Raw genomic sequence first — 20,827 nt, 5'->3', positions numbered from 1 at the left:
TCAAGGAACCGCCAGAGGGCAGCCTCACCTAGTGGAAAATGCACATTATACAGTGTGCACTGTACCATGTAATCAATCAATCAATCAATCAATCAATCAATCAATCAATCTATCTATCTATCTATCTATCTATCTATCTATCTATCTATCTATCTATCTATCTATCGCAAGTACATTTCTATACCGCTTATCAGTGCATTTAAGCACTCCCTAAGCGGTTTACAAATTGTAAGCTAATTGCCCCCAACAATCTGGGTACTCATTTTAGCGACCTCTATCTATCTATCTATCATTCATTCATCTATCTATCTATCTATCTATCTATGCTCTTGCATTTTAGAACATTTATAATAAATTATATGTCTACGTAGAGAGATCTTGTGGCACCTTTGAGACTAACTGGAAGAAAGAAATTGGTAGCATGAGCTTTCGTAGACGTCAGTCGACTTCCTCAGATGCATTTGTTGGAATGGAAATATATATATGTCTGTATCCAGTTTCCACTCCACTAAGTGCATCCAAGGAATACGGGGGCCGCCATCTTGACGTAAGCGATGCCCAGCATACAGACATCGCTGTGCATCGCTTACATCACTGGCGTGCCAATGGCACACTTGTGACATGTGCTGGGTGCCTTAGAAAGAACCAGGTTCTTTTTACTCCGGAGGGACGCTACATGGTTTGGCTGCTGTGGCGTCCCTCCAGAAGAAAAACGGATGCCTCCAGACCATCTTCTTGGGGCATTATGTACCACGCCCTGGACATTTTAAAAGCAGCGAAGAAAGTGGGATGGTAGAGGATTAATCGGACTAGCTGGAGGTTATGGCGTCGAGGAGGACCACAGCCCAAATAGTGCACATCTCTGTGCTTGTGTAAGGGTACATCTTGACCAGTCCTCCTCCATGAAAGAAACCCACACCCATGACGTGCCTTTTCCAAGCCGGGAAGGCTCACTTTGAACTGCTGGCTGCCAATCGCAGAACAACGTTTCCCTTGAGTCTCTTTAACACAAAGAACCCAGACGCCTTCTCAGTTGTTAAAACAGGGCCGGGCAGGCTGTTGTTGGGCAAATGCATGAAGCATGCAAGCCATAGATCATCATCTTCAGCAACAGAGAACGACTGGGATGTGGAAAGGATGGGCTTGCGCTCTAATTTTGGGCCGTGCCCGTTTTCATCTGCACAGTTTTAGAGGGAGCATCTTCCCTTTCTTTCCCTCTGGTTCCTAGAAAAGTCTCTCTAGAATAGATGCACAATTTCCCTGCATTGAAAACCCAAACGATGAAGGCTTGGAAACCGCGTTTTTGGCGATATCGGCCCATGCTTTTGTGGTTGGGAAAACATGATTGAAACAGTGGCCACTCACCATCTGGGGATTGCCAATAAAAAGCCCATTCAGTTTAACAGTTTGGGCTCTTATCTTGAGAAATTAATCTGCCCTTTGACATTTCCTCTATTTGTTGTTCTTTTTAAAGACCTCCTTTATTATGAGGGTTCCATCTGTTTGCCATTTATAATCCATCTCTTCTAGTTCCAGTTGATTTTATTAGTCTTCCTATTCCAGACCTATTCCCTCCCCCAAAACAAATTTGGGTGTTTTTTTCCCCTTGCTGGGAATCTCTGAAATGTTGCAATGTTCTCAGTTGTGAATGCGTTTAAAGCTTTTATTATGGACACAATCTAGTGAAAGGTTAGTTATTTTGAAATTGGGTATAAATTCCAATTTTTAAAAACCGTAAAGGTAATTGATTTAATAAGAACAATTCAATGCAAGAACAGCATCCAAAATCCACAAAGCAGTAATATCTTTATTGGGCCAACCACAATGCATTATATACATGTTGCAAGCTTTCAAAGCTCCACTGGCTTCTTCATCAGCAAAAGGTGTTTAAAATCACACAGATAGAATAAAAAGGTCACAATGTTAGTCATAGGCCTGCATTTGGTCAAGATGTTGTGGTTGTGCATAATAATGGCTGATGGATGTCCTGAGCCAGGTATGCTGTTACCTTGGAGTCATGACAAAAAGAGAATATTAAGAGCAAAGGGAACCACTGCATTCCACCTTGGTGGCCCTCGGTGATTTGCTATAAGACCCATTTATTGGTCTTTTGAGCCATCCATGGTATATATCTTCAACCCTCTTCTCCAGCACCATATCTCAAATGATTTGATTTTCTTCCTATCAGCTTTCTTCGCTACCCAGCTTTTACAGCCATACATAGAAATTGGAAATATGATGCCTCGGACCACTTTAGTATTCAGTGACACTTCAGGAACTTGTCTTCTTCCTTCATAGTTGCCCTTCCAAATCCTAGTTGATTTCTTGGCTGCAGTCTCCATTCTGATTAATGACTGAGCCAAAGTAGGGAAAATCTTGAACTATTCCAATATCTTCCTCATTTGCTTTAAAGTTATGTAAACCATTTAACGTTTAAATGTCAACCTGCCTTTGCACTTTTTTCCTTGACTCTCTCCACTAGTTGTTCCACCTTGGATAGCTCCACCAAGGCATATTGGTTTGAGCATTAAACTATGACTCTGGAGACCAGGGTTCGAATCCCAGCTTGGGCATGTGAGCCCTCTGAGTGATCTTTGGCAAGTCACAGTCTCTCAGCTTCAGGGGATTGCAATGGCTAACCCCCTCTGAACCAATCTTGTGAAGAAACTCTTACCCATGATAGGTTCGTCTTAGAGTCACCATAAGTTGGAAATGACTTGAAGGCGCTGTATGAAACGAAGCCATCCATTTACTGCACAGCATCCATATTATTTCTGGTAAGAGGATAATTTGTTATCTGCCTTCATCCGTTCCAAAGTTCCAGATTCTAGTGGGAACAACACGTTGTCTTTTATATTCCCAATGGGAGTGGGATGGGGAAAGAACCCCATTGTTTCTTTTTTCTTCAACCACAAGGTCCTGCGGTTCAAGGATGCCTGTCCTCATGAAGGGAGGTGGCCATTTCGTACTGAGGACATGATGAAACTTTCAGAAAGTGAATGTTCTCTCTGCGCACATCAGTCACGTTCATTGACACAGCGTGTTCTCTTGCATTGGCTTCCACTTTTAGAAACTGAGTTGCTGCCAATCTGCCCATCTCCTCCTCTTCCCTTTTATTTTCAGGAGGGATTTGAATGCCACACAGATGATCCCATGTTCCATAGAATCTTAGAAGGCACCCCAAGGGTCATCTAATCCAACCCTACGCCATGCAGGAATGCACAACTGAAGCACCCCCAAAAGATTTCCATCAAATCTGTTTAGAGACCTCCAAAGATGGAGGATCCAACAGTTTCTGTGGCTGTCCATTCCACTGTCAAACAGCTTTTACAGTCAAGAAGTTCTCCTTCACATTTAAGTGGAATCTCTTTCCTTGTAATTTGAATCAATTGGTTCATCTCGGATCTGCTTGGGCACCCTATTGCTACCTTCTTTGCAAACAACGTATGTTTCCAGCCTTTGAACCATAGGGTTGGAAGGGAACCTAAGGACCATATAGTCCATCCACTTGCCATGCAGGAATACAAAACTAAACCACTCCTGAAAAATCTCCTTCCAACAAATTGTTAAAGACTTTCAAGGAAAGACAATCCATTCCACTGTAGAACTATTCTTCAGACCTCTTGGTTTGCTTTATGGAATTTATTGTTTTAAATTATAAATACAAGTCATGAATGGTTGAATCTGTGGATAAAGAATCCATGGATACAGAGGGCTGACTGTACATAAATTCTTAACCTGTAATCCTAAATGCATTTACTTTGGAGTAAGTTTCACAGAAACCAAGGGAAATGTTGTGTGCCTTCAAATCGTTTCCAACTTATGGCAACCCTAAAGCAAACCCATCGTGGGGTTTTCTTAGCAAGATTTGTTCAGAGGAGGTTTGCCATTGCCATCCCCTGAGGCTGAGAGTATGTGACTTGCCCATGGTCAACCAGTGGGTTTCATGGTCGAATTGGGAATTTAACCTTGGTCTCTAGAGTTGTAGTCCAGTGCTCAAACCGCTATGGATTAGCACCCAAATAAACACAGCGAGTCATTTCATTTGAGCTTGAGATGAGGACTGGGGGTTAAGCCAAAGGAATTTATGGAACCAGATGCTCTTTTTCAAGGAAGGATTTGGTGGAAAGGAGCTGTTCCTGAGGATTGTTGAAGCTGCAAAGGTGGCAGTGAGGGGGAGTGGTTAGAGCAATCTAAAACAACAGGAAATGTCCAAGGCCGCACTCTGGGCCATTCCTGTTTTCTGTGAGTAAACGGTGGGAGGAGCGGGCTCCAGATTGGAAAAAGTTGCCCAGCGAACAGGATGACTTCACAAACTGAAGTCACAGAAATGGAATGAAATTCAACAGTCCCGTGTGAAAGGTCATCCATTGCGGGGCCAGTAATGCAAGCATTTTTTGGAGAGAGAGAGAAAAAAAAGGGGGGGGGGGGAGAGTAAAGAAAATTATTTTATTAATGGCTAGGGACTCTCCCAGCAGATGGAAAGAACAGAAGAGAAAGATCTGGAGATTAAGGCAGATCCCAGGAAGGTGGTGAGCCTCTTGTGTGAAGCTGCTGCCAAATCGGCAAATGCAGTCATTGGATGCACTCAGTGGGGTGTGCTTCTCATAGGGATGGAGATAAGTGGAGATCCTTGGACAGGAAAGTCCTGCGCAAACCCTCATTTCCTTTTCTTTAAAAAAAAGATACTTTAATATCTATTTTTAAAAGCGAAAGATTAGCAATCAATAATGGAAGCAGCAGAACCAACTGTACATTAGGATGCAGTGATGATGGGTCAAATATATCCTATAAGACAGCTGCCGCCAGCTGTACAGTCTTTACTGCATCAACTATCCCAGCAGATTCTCCCTCAAATTGCTGCACCTGCCTGAAGAGTTTGTGCCATTTGCCTTGCAATAAACATAATTTTAAAAAATGGGTACCACTGTTGATGGAGAGACAGTGTGCTGGAGTGATTTGAGTGCTTTGATTGTGTATTCCTGCATGGCAGGGGATTGGATTTGAAGGACTCTGCGGTCTCTTCCAACTCAATGATTCTATGATTCTCTGAACATTGGGCTAGGGCTGTATCTACACTGTAGAAATAATGCAGTTTGACATCCTTTGAAGTGCTGTGGTTCCATCCGATGGAATCTTGGGACATGTAGTTTTACAAAGTCTTTGGTCGTCTCTGCCAAAGAGTGCCGGTGCCTCACCAAACTACAGATCCCAGGATGCTAGAAGATGGAGCTGTGGCAGTTAAAGTGGTGTCAAACTGCATTATTTTTCCAGTGTCGCCAAACCTGGTTTTTTGAAAAAGATGCAGCTTTTGCCCCGATTCCAAATGACCCACGCTAAGGGGCATTTGCCACGAAACGGTTATGGAAGCTTCTGATTCGCTTGTGGGAGATTCGGGGCTAATATGAATTTCACATGCAAGAATCGGTTCCTGATCTGGGCTAAAAGGTACTCTGAATGGCCCCTAAGATGCACCCAAAGAAACATACTCAGCCATTGAAACCCACTAGGTGACCATGGGCTAGCTCCACTCTCTCAGCCTCAGAGGATGGCAATGGTGGCAAACCCACTGGGCAATCATGGGGTTTTCAGGGACTGAGAGAGCGTGACTCACCCAAAGGTCACCCAATGGACTTTCATGACCAAGCGGGAATCAAATGCCGATCTCCAAAGCGAGAAAATCCCATGCATCTCTTCCACGCCTAAGGTTTGTCCAAAAAATAGGGCCCCAAACAACCAAGAATCAATGTTTAAAAATCCAAACTATTTGCTACCACTTGAAATGTGCCACTTGACTTGAGGCATTTGCTTCGCTTTGCCACTGTGGGAAATGGAAAGCTGGAGTGGACTAGATCTTCAGATCTAGTGATGCTTTTGGAACAGTGACCAACAAAAATAGATACCCTTCCTAGGCTCTAGAATCTAGATCAAACTTCAGTTCAGTCTCATAGGTTTTGTGCTTTTTCCTCGTCATCTCCAAGGATGCATCTACACTGCAGAATTAATGCAGTTTGGCACTACTTTAACTGCCATGGCTCCATCCTATGGAATTCTGGGGTTTGTAGTTTTGCGAACCCTTTAGCCTTCTCTGTTGGAGAGCTCTGGTGCCACACCAAACTACAAACCCTCAGGATTCTGTACCATGGGGCCATGGCATTTAAAGCTGTGTAAAACTGCATTAATTCTGCAGTGTAGATGCAGCCCTGGTCTCTTTTCACTCAGGTTCAGGGCTGCCCATACCTATGCTCCTCATTACATTACTGGAAAAGGACATCATAGAATGTATGCTAAAGATGTATTTGAGGTCATTTAGATCAACCCACAGCTTAATGCAAGATGTCCTGAGCTATGGCTCAAGAGTTGGCAGTGCAGGCAATGCTTGAGGATCTCCAGTGCCTGCATCTACTTGTCAAACTGTGTTGGGTGGATTCACAGCTTTTCCATGTCCAGTCTCACATTCTAAAATGTTGGGAAATGCCTCTTCTAATTTGCTGCCAAAGAAAACCCTGTGCAATTCACAGGATTGCCATCAGTGGGCAGGCGACTTAAAGGTACGCATATACACAAGGCTTTGTCCCTGGCATGAAGTTGTTGTTTGTGCCTTCAAGTCATTTCTGACTTATGGCGACCCTAAGGCTTTAATTGCCATGGTTCCATGCTATGGAATCCAGGGATTTGTAGTTTGCTATAGCACGAGAGCTCTCTGATAGAGAAGGCTAAATATCTCTCAAAACGACAAATCCCAGACTTCTGCAGCATTGTGCCATGGCAGTTAAAGTGGTGTCAAACTGGATTATTTCTGCAGTGCAAATGCAGCCAAAGAGGAGATTGGGGCAGAAGGAGGGACTGATGCTGATCCAATCTGGAAGAATCGGAGAGCTGAGTCTGTCCCTGATAAAAGGCAATTTAGGGCCAAAATAACCTAAGCAGTTTGAAACTGGATTCTTTTCTACAGTGCGGGTGCAGCCTAAGGATGCCAAGCAGGACTTGAACCCAGAACCTAATTCTGCACTGGACAGATTCTGAATGGCTTACTAAATACATCTCGGCCTGCAGCTCACTTTGCTGGATGCCCATCCAGTGCTGTTTTTGCAAAGCTTTTCCTCTGCCTTCTCTTTGCATACACATTCCTTCTTTCTCACCCCTCCTTTTCCTCTTTCTTTCTTTCTTTTTCTCTGCCAACGTTCCCTGGCTCCTTGTCTCCCTCTTCCTGGCGCTTTCTCCCCCCCCCCCCTTCTCTCCCCATTGCCCCTCCGTCCCGCCCTGGTTCTCCTTCAACAACAAGATGGGAAAAGAGTGAACTTTAAAAAAAGAAAAAAATACATATCAAAGCTCCACATATTGAATCCAGATGTGTTCTCTTGCGCGCAAGCCTTCCAGCGATTTAATTAAATTTCCCCAGACAACCAGGAGGGGTTTCTTAATGATCAGATTTCCCTGGCTCCATTCCTAAAATGCCCTCTCCTTTTGCTCTCTCGCTCTCTGCCTGGCTGATGGATAGCTTTTTTCAAAAAACCAGGCCCCAAACTGCCTTTTGTGTGTCTCTATGTGCTTTTAAGTCGGCTGTCGGCTTATGGCGACCCTATGAAAATGCCCTAAAGGCACCCGATTCTTGTCTGATCTTGGACACTAAGCAGGGTCAGCTCAGGTTAGGCCTTGGATAGGCAACCGTCAACCAGTCCTAGGTGCACAAGGCTCTGTTTCAGGCAAAACCAGCTCTGGAGTCGTCCTTGCCTAAGAAGACCCTATGAAAGCCATGGGGTTGCCATAAGTCGACTTATGCATGCATTGCACACACACAAAGACATTTATTATACAACAATTGTATAATTGTTGAATTGTATACATGAATGCTTTGAAATCTCCCAACTTCCCATCTCTCCAAACCCCAAAACAGGCAACATGATGGTGCGCACACAGAGATTTATCACACAACAATGAAGTTAAACGTGAACATCTTGAACTCTTCCTGCATTTCCAGCTCCCAAAACAGGCAACTGGAAGGCATGCAGGCACACACATGAATTTCACAGTATTTTCTTAGGCAAGGCACACTCCAAGATGGTTCTACCACTTCCTTCCTCTGGAATTAAGCCTACAACACCCGGAATTCATTGGTGGTCTCTCATCCAAGTACTAACCAAGGCTGACCCTGCTTAGCTTTCAAGATCAGAGGGGATCTGGTGCCTCTGGGGTATTTTGGCCCTAAACTGCCTTTTACCAGACTCAGCTCTCCGGTTCTTGCAGACTGGATCAGCACCAATCCCTCCTTCTGCCTTCTCTGTCACAGAGCTCTGGTGCTCAATAAACTATAAATTCCAGGATTGCAAGGATGGATCCATGGTAGTTAAAGTGGTGCAAAACTGCTTTAATTCTGCAGTGCAGATTAGTCCTTAATTTACTTTCCCAGGTGGCTACTTGGGGCAGTATTCATAGGAGAGATTATTTCTGCGATGCAGATCCAGCCTTTGCTTCATTCAAAGTATTTTGCACAGACAAAAGGCATTCCTTGCTTCATTCTGGAATCTAGAGTCCTATTATTATTATTATTTTGCTATCCATACAAGAAAGAAACTGGCTAGTTTGGAAAAAAAAACTGTCTTGCATTAAAATGATGCTTCTATCAATGTATGCATATCCCTCTAGGCTGACCCTATACAATGGGTCTGCGCTTCCCACATGGCAAGCTACATTATGCCACCTTCTCACCTCTTCCCCAAACAAATATTTGAAGGGATGTCATATTGAGGCTGGAGCAAGCTTGTTTTCTGCTGCTCCAGAGATTAGGACACAGAGCAATGGATGCAAACTACAGGAAAAGAGATTCCACCTAAATATTAGAAAGACCTTCCTGATGGTTGAATAATCTGCCTCTTAGAGTGGTGGAGTCTCCATCTTTGGACGTTTTTAAATAGAGACTGGATGGTTATCTGTCTTAGTGCTATAATTGTGTATTCCTGCATGGCAAAAGGGAGCAGGAGTGGATGACCCTTGGGGTCCCTTCACTCTAGGATTCCATGGTTCTTCTCCTATGGCTCAGGTCTAATTTACTTGAAAATCAGAACCCAAATCAGTTGGCCAAAACTAAGCCAGCGGCCTGCAAAAAGACTTTGCATCATGCATTCCACCAGTTCTAGAGGAATTCCTGCAGCTCCCCCTCTTTCCGCACCAAAGGGGTTGTTTGATCTCAGCCTCATCGCCAGGGACCTTCTTGCCGCAAGGGTTTCAGATAGCTCTGCAGCTTGAAGAGCTCTTTTTTGGAGCGGATGAGTGTACCTTCCAAATTTAGGATTCCACGATGACTGGATTTTTCCTTCCAGCACCACCAGCTCTGCTGTGCTCCTCCACCCATGGTTGGGGATGGCCTCTTTCTCTCATTCCTAGCAAGAGAAAACATCCCGAGGGCTTCAAAAAGATTCTTTTCTGCAGGATGGAAAAAAAGAAAGAATAGAAGAAACAGCTCTGTCAAACAGCAGAAAAGTTTGGGAGCCCCTGAAAAGATGGTCGGATGTAACACGGTGGCTTCCGCTCAAAATCGTTTTGCTCTTAGAGGGCCACCAGACTGTTTTTGAAAGCATGGTACATTTCTTATCCCAGTGTTTTGTTTGAGGAAATATCCCAACTGCACATACTCTCCCAGACTTTTTTAAAAAGAAAAGCAAGATAAATGCAAAACCTGCTTTTCTTCTTGATTATACCCTATGCCTATATCAGTTCTGCCACAACAATCAGTAGCTCTTTCCATACAGCAACAGTTTCATGAATCTGTCTTGATTATTTAACTAGGAGGTCAATATAATGCAGGGGTGGGCAATGTGCTTCCCTCGAGGAATTTCTTGTAGCTCTTATCACATAGAATTAAAGAATTATAGAATCTGAGAGTTGGAAAGGACCTCCAAGGGCTATCTAGTCTAGTCCCCTACCATGCAGGAATACACCATTGAAGCACTCCTGATAGACAGCCATCTAGCCTCTGTTTAAAAACCTCCAAAGAAGGAGACTCTGAGGCAGCCTGTTCCATGGTTGAACAGTTGTTACAGTCAAGATGTTCTTCCTAGCGTTGAGAAGAAATTTCTTTTCATGTCATTTGAACGCCCTGTTTTTTGTTCTAGTATCTGGTACAACAGAAAACAAGCTTGCTCCATCTTCTACATGATATTCCTTTAGGTATTTAAAGATACCCATCATGTCATCTCTCAGTCTCCTCTTGTCCAACCTAAAAAACCCCAGCTTCATCAGTTGTTCCTCATAATGCTTGGTTTCCAAACCTTTCACCATTTTGGTCACCTTTCTCGGGACACATTCCCGCTTGTCAACATTCCTCTTGAATTGTGGTGCCCCAAACTGAACACAATTCTGGGTGTCATCTGGCCAAAGCAGAATAGAGTGGCACTATTTCTTCCCTCAATCTAGACCCTACACTCCTACTGATGCACCCTAGAATTACATTGGCTGTAGCTGGTGCGTCACACTGTTGATTCATGTTCAGCTTGTGGCCTGCTAAGACCCCTAGATCCCATTCAAATTTATTGCTTTCAAGTCAGGTGTCACCCATCCTATATATGTATGGTTCATTTTTCTTGCCTAGCTGTAATACCTTACATTTATCCCTGTTGAAATTCCTTTTGTTAGTTTCGGCCCAACTCTCCAATCTGTCAAGGTAATTTTGAATTCTACTCCTGCTCTCTGGGATGCCCCACCCCAAAGTTGGTATCATCCTCTGAACTGAGGGTCTGTCTTCTGATCCATCATCTAAAGCAGAGCTGGGTTGCCACCTCTCAAGACTGACACATTTTTGTGGGTCACCTCCCAGTGGGAGGCAAGGATGGAGTTTCTCCAGTTCTGATGTGCCAATTTACAGCTCAGCTACAATGTGCAAGCCTTAAGACGTTCGTTGCTGCAACTTGCAAAGACTCCCCAGGGAGCATATACTTAGGACTTTATCACACAAGGCAAAGAAAGCAGGATTTCAACAGGATAAAAGCATCGCATGACGTCCTGCTGCTGTCTTGAATTCCATTAGTTACTGTTGGGCAACATTTCCATTGATGGGCAAAACCTGTCAATAGGCTCTCAATCTTGCTGCTATTCCACTACAGCCTTTGTGCGATAAGTCCTTTCGACTACATTTCCACTGCTCAGGCATTCATAGGGTGTGAGTGGCTATGTTTCTGTTCCTCTTTCCCTCTTGCAGCGATTGTGGCCACCAACATCTTCCTGAAGCTAGTTGCTGTGTGCATATTTACATAACAATCAGCTTTGGGAGGTGTTTGGCGGCGGCTGTTCCCACCACCGGAAGGTGGCAATTGGCAATGCATAAAACAGATCACACAGCCATGGATCACCAAAGCACTATGGGGGGGGGGAGTGATAAGATATTATGCCAAAGCAATATGTTACCATTCTTAAACTAGCCCAGTTGTGGTGGGACAGCAGGCTGGTGTGATAAAGTCCTTACCTAGCTTCCATCTTATCTTCCAGTCATTGTGGTTCCAATGTTCCTCCTCTGCTCTGCTCTACATCCAACCTTCTGGACAGAAGCAAGTAGGCTAGATTAAACTTTTTAAAAACCCCATGTCCCTTGCTAAGTGAGAAGGAACAATCCCCTCATTTCATCTCGATTTACGAAAAACACTTTGGCTAAGATTTCTGTCTCGATTTCCAAACAGAAACAATATGTGCTCTTGCATGGTCTGTATGTGTGTTTGCATGACAAGCTGCGAACAGCTATGGCCGGTAATTAATGCCTAACGCTTAATTCCATCACCCTCGGTCTGGAGTTTTGGCCCAGAAACCTAAGGGCTTGAGAAGATCCTGAACTAACAAACTTATTTCTGGTTTGAAGCCGAATAGTTTGTAGGGTGAAGCTTGAAAGCAATGGCAAACCTTCTCTGAAGAAATTGTGGCATAGGGTTAGCAAAAAGCACAGTTGCCTTGAATGCACATTTTTGTAGTGTGCCTTCTGGTAATTTCTGACTTTTGGTGACCCTACGGTGAATCTATCATGGGGTTTTCTTGACCAGATTTGTTAAGAGGGAGGTTGCCATTGCCTTCTTCTGAGGCTGAGAGAGTGTGACTTGCTCAATGATAAACCTCATCTGAAGACATGTTACCATCAAAACCCTATGAAAGGGTGGTCACATATCAGAGTTGACTTGAAGGCACATATCAGCCATCTCCACTGCACCACCTCAACAAAAAAGTAAGGTATTTCTCTATTTAGATGGAACGGTTGGCTCATCTTTCTCTTGAGTAGTCACAACATGAGTCCGTTCTTTCCTTTCTTGCTTTCTTTGCCGCAATCATTCTCCAGCGAGTTACACTCTTGACCTTTTCCGTTTCATTTGATGGAGAGTCTCCTTTTACGTTTGGATGGGAGATGGAACCAAGAGGTCAAACCGATAAATTTGCTTTATTTACACTCAGGGCTGGACACCACGTGTGCAACCAATTGCCTTCCTAACTGCATTCAGATCAGTGCAAGAGGCTTTTCGAACAGGCTGGAAATTGTTGCAAGCCCAAAGGACTGGCTGTTTCGATCTTCCACAATATTGTAATGTCCTAGAAAGGAGGGGAAAATCCGAATTTTGACATCTGCTCTATCGATGTGCTGAAATGCAGATTTAAGAGGGAAATGTCAGTACCCCATGCTAATAATTATTTTTAAAATGACCTCAGACCATCCAAATTCTGCAGCAAGAAAACTGAATTTTATGTCATATATAAAAGTACGGTATGTGTGTGTCACCTGTTGACTTATGGTGACCCCATGAATTTCATAGGGTTTTCTTAGGTAAGGAAGACTCAGAGGTGGTGTAGCCAGTTTCTTCCTCTGAAATATAATCTACACTGCCTGGTATTCCTTGGCAGGCTCCCATACGAGTGTTAATCAGGGCTGATCCTGCTTAGCTTCCAAGATCAGATAGGATCTGGTGCTTTTAGGTATTTAGGCAGATACATATATGTTATGTATATGTATGTTAACAAAGCAGACGTGTTCCTAGGCATTCCTGCTTTAATAGAAACTTTGGTCCGAGACAGAGGGTCCAAAAGTGCCATGCTACCGCCAATACTAGGGTTCCGGAGCATGCAGCATCCGCACGCTCCGGAACCCTAGGACATGCAGACGGCTGCCTAATAGCATTGGTGATGTGAATGTTCAAGGCATGCAGTTCAAGAAGCATGTTCAAGGCATGCAGAGTTTTATCCTGGTTTATGCCAGGTCTATTCACATTGGTTAATCCCACAGCCGAGAATGCAAATATTTCAGAGGGAAACCCAAGATCAATTATCCTGGGTTAAGTAGGGGGTTTGGCAGCCTCTCCCCAAAATTAATCAGATACATTTGAAATGCGTGAAAACCACAAAGATTCCACCCAGATTCTACCTGAATTATTTTCACCATCTGAATAACCCCTTTGTTCAAACTGTCAGTTGGATTCAAACCACTCTGGCCAAAATTAAGATGCAAATCATGAGGTCCTCCTGTTGGACTGTAAATCCCATCTTAGAATCATAGAATCATGGAGTTGGAAGAGACCACAAGGGCCCTGATCCAGTCCAACCCCATTCTGCCATGCAGGAACTCTCAATCCAAGCATCCCCATTAACAGATGGCCATCCAGTCTCTGTTTAAAGACCTCCAAGGAAGGAGACTGCACAAACCTCCAAGAGAGTATGTTCCTCCATCAAACAGCTCTTATTGTCAGGATGTTCTTTCTAATGTTGAGGTGGAATATCTTTCCCTGGAGCTTGCATCCATTGTTCCGGGTCCTGTTCTCTGGAGCAGCAGAAAACAAGCTTGCTCCCTCCTCAATATGACATCCCTTAACCGATGATGATGAATGATAGGAGTTGCAGTCCAATGAAGGCCCAAGAATTCCTACTCCTGGGCAGATCCAGAGCTTGGAAGTAATCAGCTACAAGTAACTAGTCAGTTGTAATTCTTGTGTGTTGTGTCCCTTCAAGTCATTTCCAAGTTACGACAACTCTAAGGTGAACCTATGCTGGGGTTTTCTTGGCAAGATTTGTTGCCATTGCCATCCTCTGAGGCTGAGAGAGTGTGACTTGCCCAAGGTCACCCAATGGGTTTCTAACTTTCTATAACCAAGTTGAGGATCGGATGGGTAATTAGTTCCTTTCTAATAATGAAAATATAATGCATTACCCTACAATTGTAACTTAACAAGGGATGCCATCATTTGCGTAAATGCAGATTCTAGTCCCAGATTTGGGTTTACAGTACTCTAAAATCCCTTTGATTTCATTGGTTTACTCTAGCTGCAATGACCAATCGCAACCCGTGTATTAATTAGAGGGACTTTAATCTGTGTTGGCAATGGTTAACCAATTACTGCGGTTTAATTGATCCAATATACAGCCACCTTGCTTGCTTCTTTTGGGATGTTTTCTTTAAACCGCCGAACTTGAGCACTTTCCGTAATTGAAAACAAATGGCTGTTAAAATCAACACGTCTTGCAAGTGGGATCTATTAAATTGACAAGATATGCGGGGTCTCTTTTTCCCTGAAATAATAAAATAAATAAATAAATAAATAAATAAATATAAACGCCTTTAATCCTATCTAAATGGTGAGCGAAAACCAAGCCCCCCGAGCCTCTGTCGGGGTGAGAGCGAAAAAGGAAATTGCATTAATATGGCTTGTTTGACTTTTTTTTGGGGGGGGGGGAGGAAAAAGTACGAAAGCAACCTTGACCTCGACTTCAAAAAAAGGAAAAAGTCATTAGTTTGCCCTCCCCTCCTCACTTCTGAAAAAGCCGACAGGGGACATAAATGAGGAAAGCCTGTTAATTTTCTCAATGACTTACTGTTCCAAGTCCCCTTTCGGAAAAGTGTAAAGAGTCCGAGAGTAATTCTAGGAACCCCTGCCGAAAGGCGTATAAATCTTGGCGTGTCTAAAGAAACTTTACCAGACTGCCAGGCCTAAGAGAAAAGAAAGCTGGAGGGACCCCCCTTCGCCCCAGCCAACCTCAGGTCCCCCCCTTTCTCCCCATTTCCTTTAGATCCTCTTTGATCACAAAAAGGTCATATTTCACCTTAAAAATACCAGCAATCACCAGAACCGGGGAAGCCAGATCCTATGGGGGTTTCGCTCTTGATTATTCTGGCCATATAATTATGGAACGCCTGAAGCGCAAAGCCCTAGACCTTGGCGCTTTCCTGCCCCATAACCTGCCATGCTCCTCTGGAGAAGAAACAGGATGATGGTGAGGCTTTGAGATCATCAGAGCTTGGGAAAGTTACTTCTTTTGTCCGCATGCTGCTTTTGGACTACTGTTGGCCCTCCACATTGGCGGCTTGGATTATTTGCGCATTTGATTAAGACATTTCTAGATCTTCCAGCGCAACTCTGCTGGACATTGACCATAGAGAGTTGCACTGGGGAACTTGGAGATTACTATAGAAAACACTTCTCTAGGCATTTGTAGTTCCTCTAGCATGATTCTATGGTCAACTTCTGGGAGATGTTGAACACATAGTTGCGCCGGAGGACATAGAGATTCCTAGAATGTGGAGAGCCAACTGTACAATCTTGGACTGTAGTCTTAGACTGCAGGACTCAGAATCCCCCAGCAGGAACCAGAATCTTCCAGACTACAGCTGGACTGTAGTCTTAAGACTGTAGACCCCAGAATCCCCCACTCACTGAGCAGCCCCTCTCAGAGCTTAGGAAAGTTACTTTTTTGGGGTGGCATGGGTGACGACTTCCACAATCTCCCAACCAGCACAGCCAATGAACTGCTCTGACTAGGGTTTGAGAAAGTGACTTTCTTGGACTACAAGACCCCAAATCCCCCCAGTTGGCATGGCCACTCATTGAGCGGCTCCTCTCAGAGCTTGGGAAAGTTACTTTCTTGAGGGTGGGGGACAACTTCCACATTCTCCCAGCTAGCACGGTTGCAGTGTTGTTTTGACTAGTTTAGAAAAAAGACTTTCTTGGACTGCAGGGCCCAGAATCCCCCCACTAGCATGGCCACTCACTGAGCAGCTCCCCCAGAGGTTGGAAAATTTACTTTTTTGTGGGTCTGTGGGTGGTGATGACTTCCAAAATCTCCCAGCCAGCATGGCCACTGAGATGTTTTGACTAGTTTGGAAAAATAACTTTCTTGCACTACAGGACCCAGAATCCCCCGACAAGCACGGCCACTGAACATTGAACAGCTCCTGTCTCAGTGTGAGAAATTACATTTTGGACTCTAACATCTTGAGCCTCACTGCTGGCAAGGACACTTTTGGGAATGACAATACTCATAAGCCCCTAACTGGCATGGCCATTGAGCTGTTTTCTAAAGAGCTTGGGAAAGTTCCTTTGGAAGACTACAGCTCTCATATACTCCCCCAGTTAGCAGGGCCCTTGGCCATAGTGACTGGAAGAGTTTGGATTTTGTCGAGTGGCTGAGATTCTACAATCATGGTCCACCTTTCGTAACTTTATGAATCTGCAGCTACGTAATAGAAATGCAAGAAAACCCTGTTAGTGGATTGTGAAGCTGCACATCTGGGTACTGGTAAGAGCATTCCGATGTGCATTGGGTGCTTAAGATATACATTGGGTGCTCCTGATTGGCATTGGGTGTTTAAGATACACATGGGTGCTCCTACTATTGGGACCTTGTGATGCATATTGGACACTACTGATGTGCGCTGGGCACGTTTGATGTACATCTGATGCACGTTTTCAATTTTGGGCACCCTTATTTCTCTGCAAAATTTGTCCAGAAGGGGTGTGCCACCATTGCCTTTTTCTAAGGCTGAGAGAGCGTGATTTGTCCAAGGTGACACAAGGGTTTCCATGAACAAGCAGGGATCCAAACAACAGCATCAATTAAAGCACATTGGTTAAAATACCCATCAGTTTAAAAGGACAAACAAGATGTGCTCATATGAAAACGATCCACGTCGAAAATTTGTCATTGAAAACCCACAATTGTAAATGAGTTACTCATGCGTTCTCATGCAGGGGTCCCCTTGCAAAGATGTAAGTTGGTTGAATCCCGGCCAACGTCTCCCCAAAGCTCGGGGGGGACAGAACAATCTGTTAATAAATGATGATTTCATCACGCCGTCTTCTTAAGCCAAATAATCAGGTACAATGAAAAACAATCTATAAGGCATAATGATATCCCTTTCCTTCGTCGCCATCTTCGCGCCGACTGTAAAGAAAAGGCCAGGGGCACTCCTGGGCAATAATCACAGCAAGATGCCGGTCTAGTTAAGAGGCAACCCATGGGGCAGCCAGTCCTGGCCAATTAAAAGCCTTGTGTGGAGGTCAAATGTCAGCTCCATTGCCTCTTTTAGTCCCCCTCCCCATTGCCCCAAGCATTGGGGGGGGGGGGCTCACTGCTTAAGCTGCTGGAGCCAGTCCCAGTTGCAAGCCTGCAAAATGTAGAAATTCAATCCCATATTGTGGATTTTTTATGTTTGCTGCCTTACGTTGTTAGTGAGTCGAGATGATAGATTGCAACCGGATGTGGAATCGTTTCTTCTTTCTTTCCTCCTTTCTTGCATTGATATCCCGCCTTTCTTCCAAATCCGAGGCGGTTTATGATAAACTTCATGGGGCCTGCTCAAACATTAATGTGCCAATGTTAAAAAGAAATCAAACATCGTTGGGTGCATGGCCTTCTTTTGGAGATGCTTTCATTGTGTCTTCCTGCATGGCAGGGGGTTAGACTGGATGGCCCTTAGGGTCTCTTCCAACTGTATGAGTCTATGATTTTCATCATACAAATAACAATATCAATATATAACAGTAAGATGGTAATAATGTGGAAACTATAAGATGGAAATCTATGAGATGGTTTAAAGAAAGAAAACATCATGGAATTAGCACAAAAAGACAACATAAAAAGTCTGTATGGAAGTTCAGGAAGTATATATGTCAATATTTGTAACTGTTGGTCAGTGTGGTCAATATGTATTCTCATGTAACTGTGCGTAAATGTATTTTTGTGTAGCTATGTGTATTTGTTAACAGTTTTGTGTTTCTTTTATATTATTAAATAAAGGGGGGAGAATAACATAGCACTGTTAAAATGGTGTCAAACTGCATTATCTCTGCAATGCAGATGCAGATGAAGTCTTGGGTACTATTGCCATGGCTCCATCCTATGGATACCTGGGATTTGTAGTTTGGGAAGGGGCATAGCATGCTTTACAAAAGAGCTCTAGTCCACTGCCCTGAACTACAGTTCCTAAGATATCTTAGGAAGAGAGGGACTAAAGATATCATATCAGTACCAACATCCAGTTGAATACTGCTTTAACTGTCATTACTCCATTCTCTGGGATCCTGGGATTTGTAGTTTGTTGGGGGACAGAATTATCTGCTCTTCTAGACCTCTCTTTTGAAGAGGTACAGCTGGCAACCACATAGGAAGGGGATTCTGGGAGTTATAACTCAAATTTTCTGAGCTCAATCCCATCCACAAATGAGGAAACATGATCAAATTTGAGTTTTAAGATCAAAAAAAGCACAGCCAAAAAAGTCCAGCCTTGGGCTTTTTTGAAATGATTTCCCCCCTTTCTAAAATGCATTTAAAGGAGTACAGGGAGAAAGTAGCACAGGATACAACAATTGTTAAGTTTTACAATATAGGATCGTAAGGAAAGCGGTCCTTGATGATATCAGCGGGTGAGTTGGCTGCTGTCTTTGTTGCCGGGCGGCTTTATTTTTGATCAGTTTCATGTGTTCCCAAAACTGACAATAAAAAAGTAATATGTCGGTGCTTGTAAAATAAAATAAAAAAATAAAATTGTGATTGTCAGCAGTTGGAAAGAATTCCAGCCGGTAAGTCTGGACCAGAGAGAAACCGAGCAAATCTCCTTCTCTCTGGCGATCCCCATCTGCTCCTGGTTTAGCCATGTCCTTCAAACCAGCATTAATGGACGAAATAAAAAATCTAGGTTCTGGTTTTTTAATTGGGGCCATCAATGAAAAACACTTAGATGCATTATTAAGGATCTTTGATGCTAACCATTTTATTTCCCGAGTTCCTTGTTGTGCGTTTTTGTTTTGCTGGCCCCTTATCCAGAATAGTGCAGTGGTATGAGCATTGGACTCTGGAGACCAGGGTTCAATTCCTTGCTCAGCCTTGAAACCCACTGGGAGACCTTGAACAAGTCACACTCTCTCAGACTCAGAGGAAGGCAAGGGCAAGCCCTCTCTGAACAAATGTTGCCAAGAAAACCCTATGATAGGCTTGCCAGAAGTTGGAAATGAGGTCAAGACACACAACAAGAAGTCAAGGCCAGAGTTAGGCCATCTGTAAAGGATAACTGCTGAAGGTTACTAGCCCACAGGACATACTTCATAGCCATCCAAAATGGAGGCAGCTGTGTTGGTCCATATCAACAAACCACCTCTAGAATTTTCCGCTCAATCAGAAATGGGTCTTTTGTCAACCTAATGGCTCTTCATTGCTCATTCAAGAACATCACTACCCTAAATACTTTGGTAACAGGAGAAATTACTGCCCGAGACCCTACTTTGGGGAGACAGGCTGTAAGTTATGTGCAACGCTGCATCATTCCCAAGTTGTGACATTATGCAATTGAACATGCAGAGAAATGAATATGTCTTTGCATAGGCAATGAACAACTTGACCTGCACATCCCATGTACATCTGGAAATGCAATGTGCAATGGCGTTGCAAATGACAAATTCCACAGGATGAAACTGTGGCAGCTTATTTACTTATTTATATATACTCCACTCTCTTCCATTCCAGCATTCTCTGAAGATGCCAGCCACAGCTGCGGGCGAAGCGTCAGGAATAATCTCTTCTAGAACACAGCCTCATAGCTCAAAAAAACCCCACAAAAACTATTTACTTATTCATTTCAAGCATACCCTCCCATATTTCACAGATGAAAAACAGGACACATGTGGCCAAGCAACATCAGAGTGTGCCCAAGTTATGGCAAAAGTTATGAAGGAGGAAGAACGACTTTTGATCTTTGAACTCTGCTGCAATTGAAGCAAGCTGAGGATAAAGGCGGAAGGTGGGAGGAGGCGAGAGAAACCGGGATTTGCATTTGGAGTCAATGTGGCATAGTGGTTTCAGTGCTGGACTACGGTTCTGGAGGCCAGGGTTCGATTCCCACCTTGGTCAAGGTGACCTTGGGCAAGTCACATTCTCTCAACCTTAGAGGAAGGCCATGGTAAGCCTCCCTTGAGCAAATCTTGCCTAGAAAACCCCATGATAGGGGGCAACCTTAGGGTTGCCATAAGTTGGAAAGGAAACAAGAACCAAGGACAAGTTAGAGTAGTCAAGCACAAAGGTTTCCACATCAGCTTACAATTAGTTAGTCTGACAGTCCCATGCCCTCAGGCTTGCAATCAAAATGAGACACAAGAAAAAGGGAATGGTTGGGTGGCAATGAAGTTCAGCAGTTCATGGCTGATCTCCTCTCCCTTCAGAGGCCATGGAAATGCCAGCTGAAGAATGGCACTGGGTCCCTGGCATGATGCAGCTCTACCTGGTTGCTCTTCTTTTGCTCTGAGGAGAGGCAGTGTTGCTAAATGCTATATACAGTGGATCCTTGTTATACGCTGGGGTTTGGTTCCAAGATCCCCCGTATATAACAAAATCCGTGTATGCTCAAGTCCCATTGAATATAATGACAAGCAAAATGGTGTCCCTAATAAAAAATGGAACATCAAGATAAATTTATACTTTTTTGGAACATTTTCAAACTGTGTGTGCTTAAATCCGTGTATAAGAAGGACCGACTGTATATGTGTGTGGTGAGGATTCTCCAGCCACCCGTAGATCACAATCTTCTCTGCCATTTGTTGTTGTG

The sequence above is a fragment of the Sceloporus undulatus genome, chromosome 7, assembly GCF_019175285.1.
Source record: "Sceloporus undulatus isolate JIND9_A2432 ecotype Alabama chromosome 7, SceUnd_v1.1, whole genome shotgun sequence".
Classification (NCBI taxonomy): domain Eukaryota; kingdom Metazoa; phylum Chordata; class Lepidosauria; order Squamata; family Phrynosomatidae; genus Sceloporus; species Sceloporus undulatus.
The sequence above is the reverse complement of the archived record's forward strand: the minus strand, read 5'-3'. Positions refer to the sequence as shown.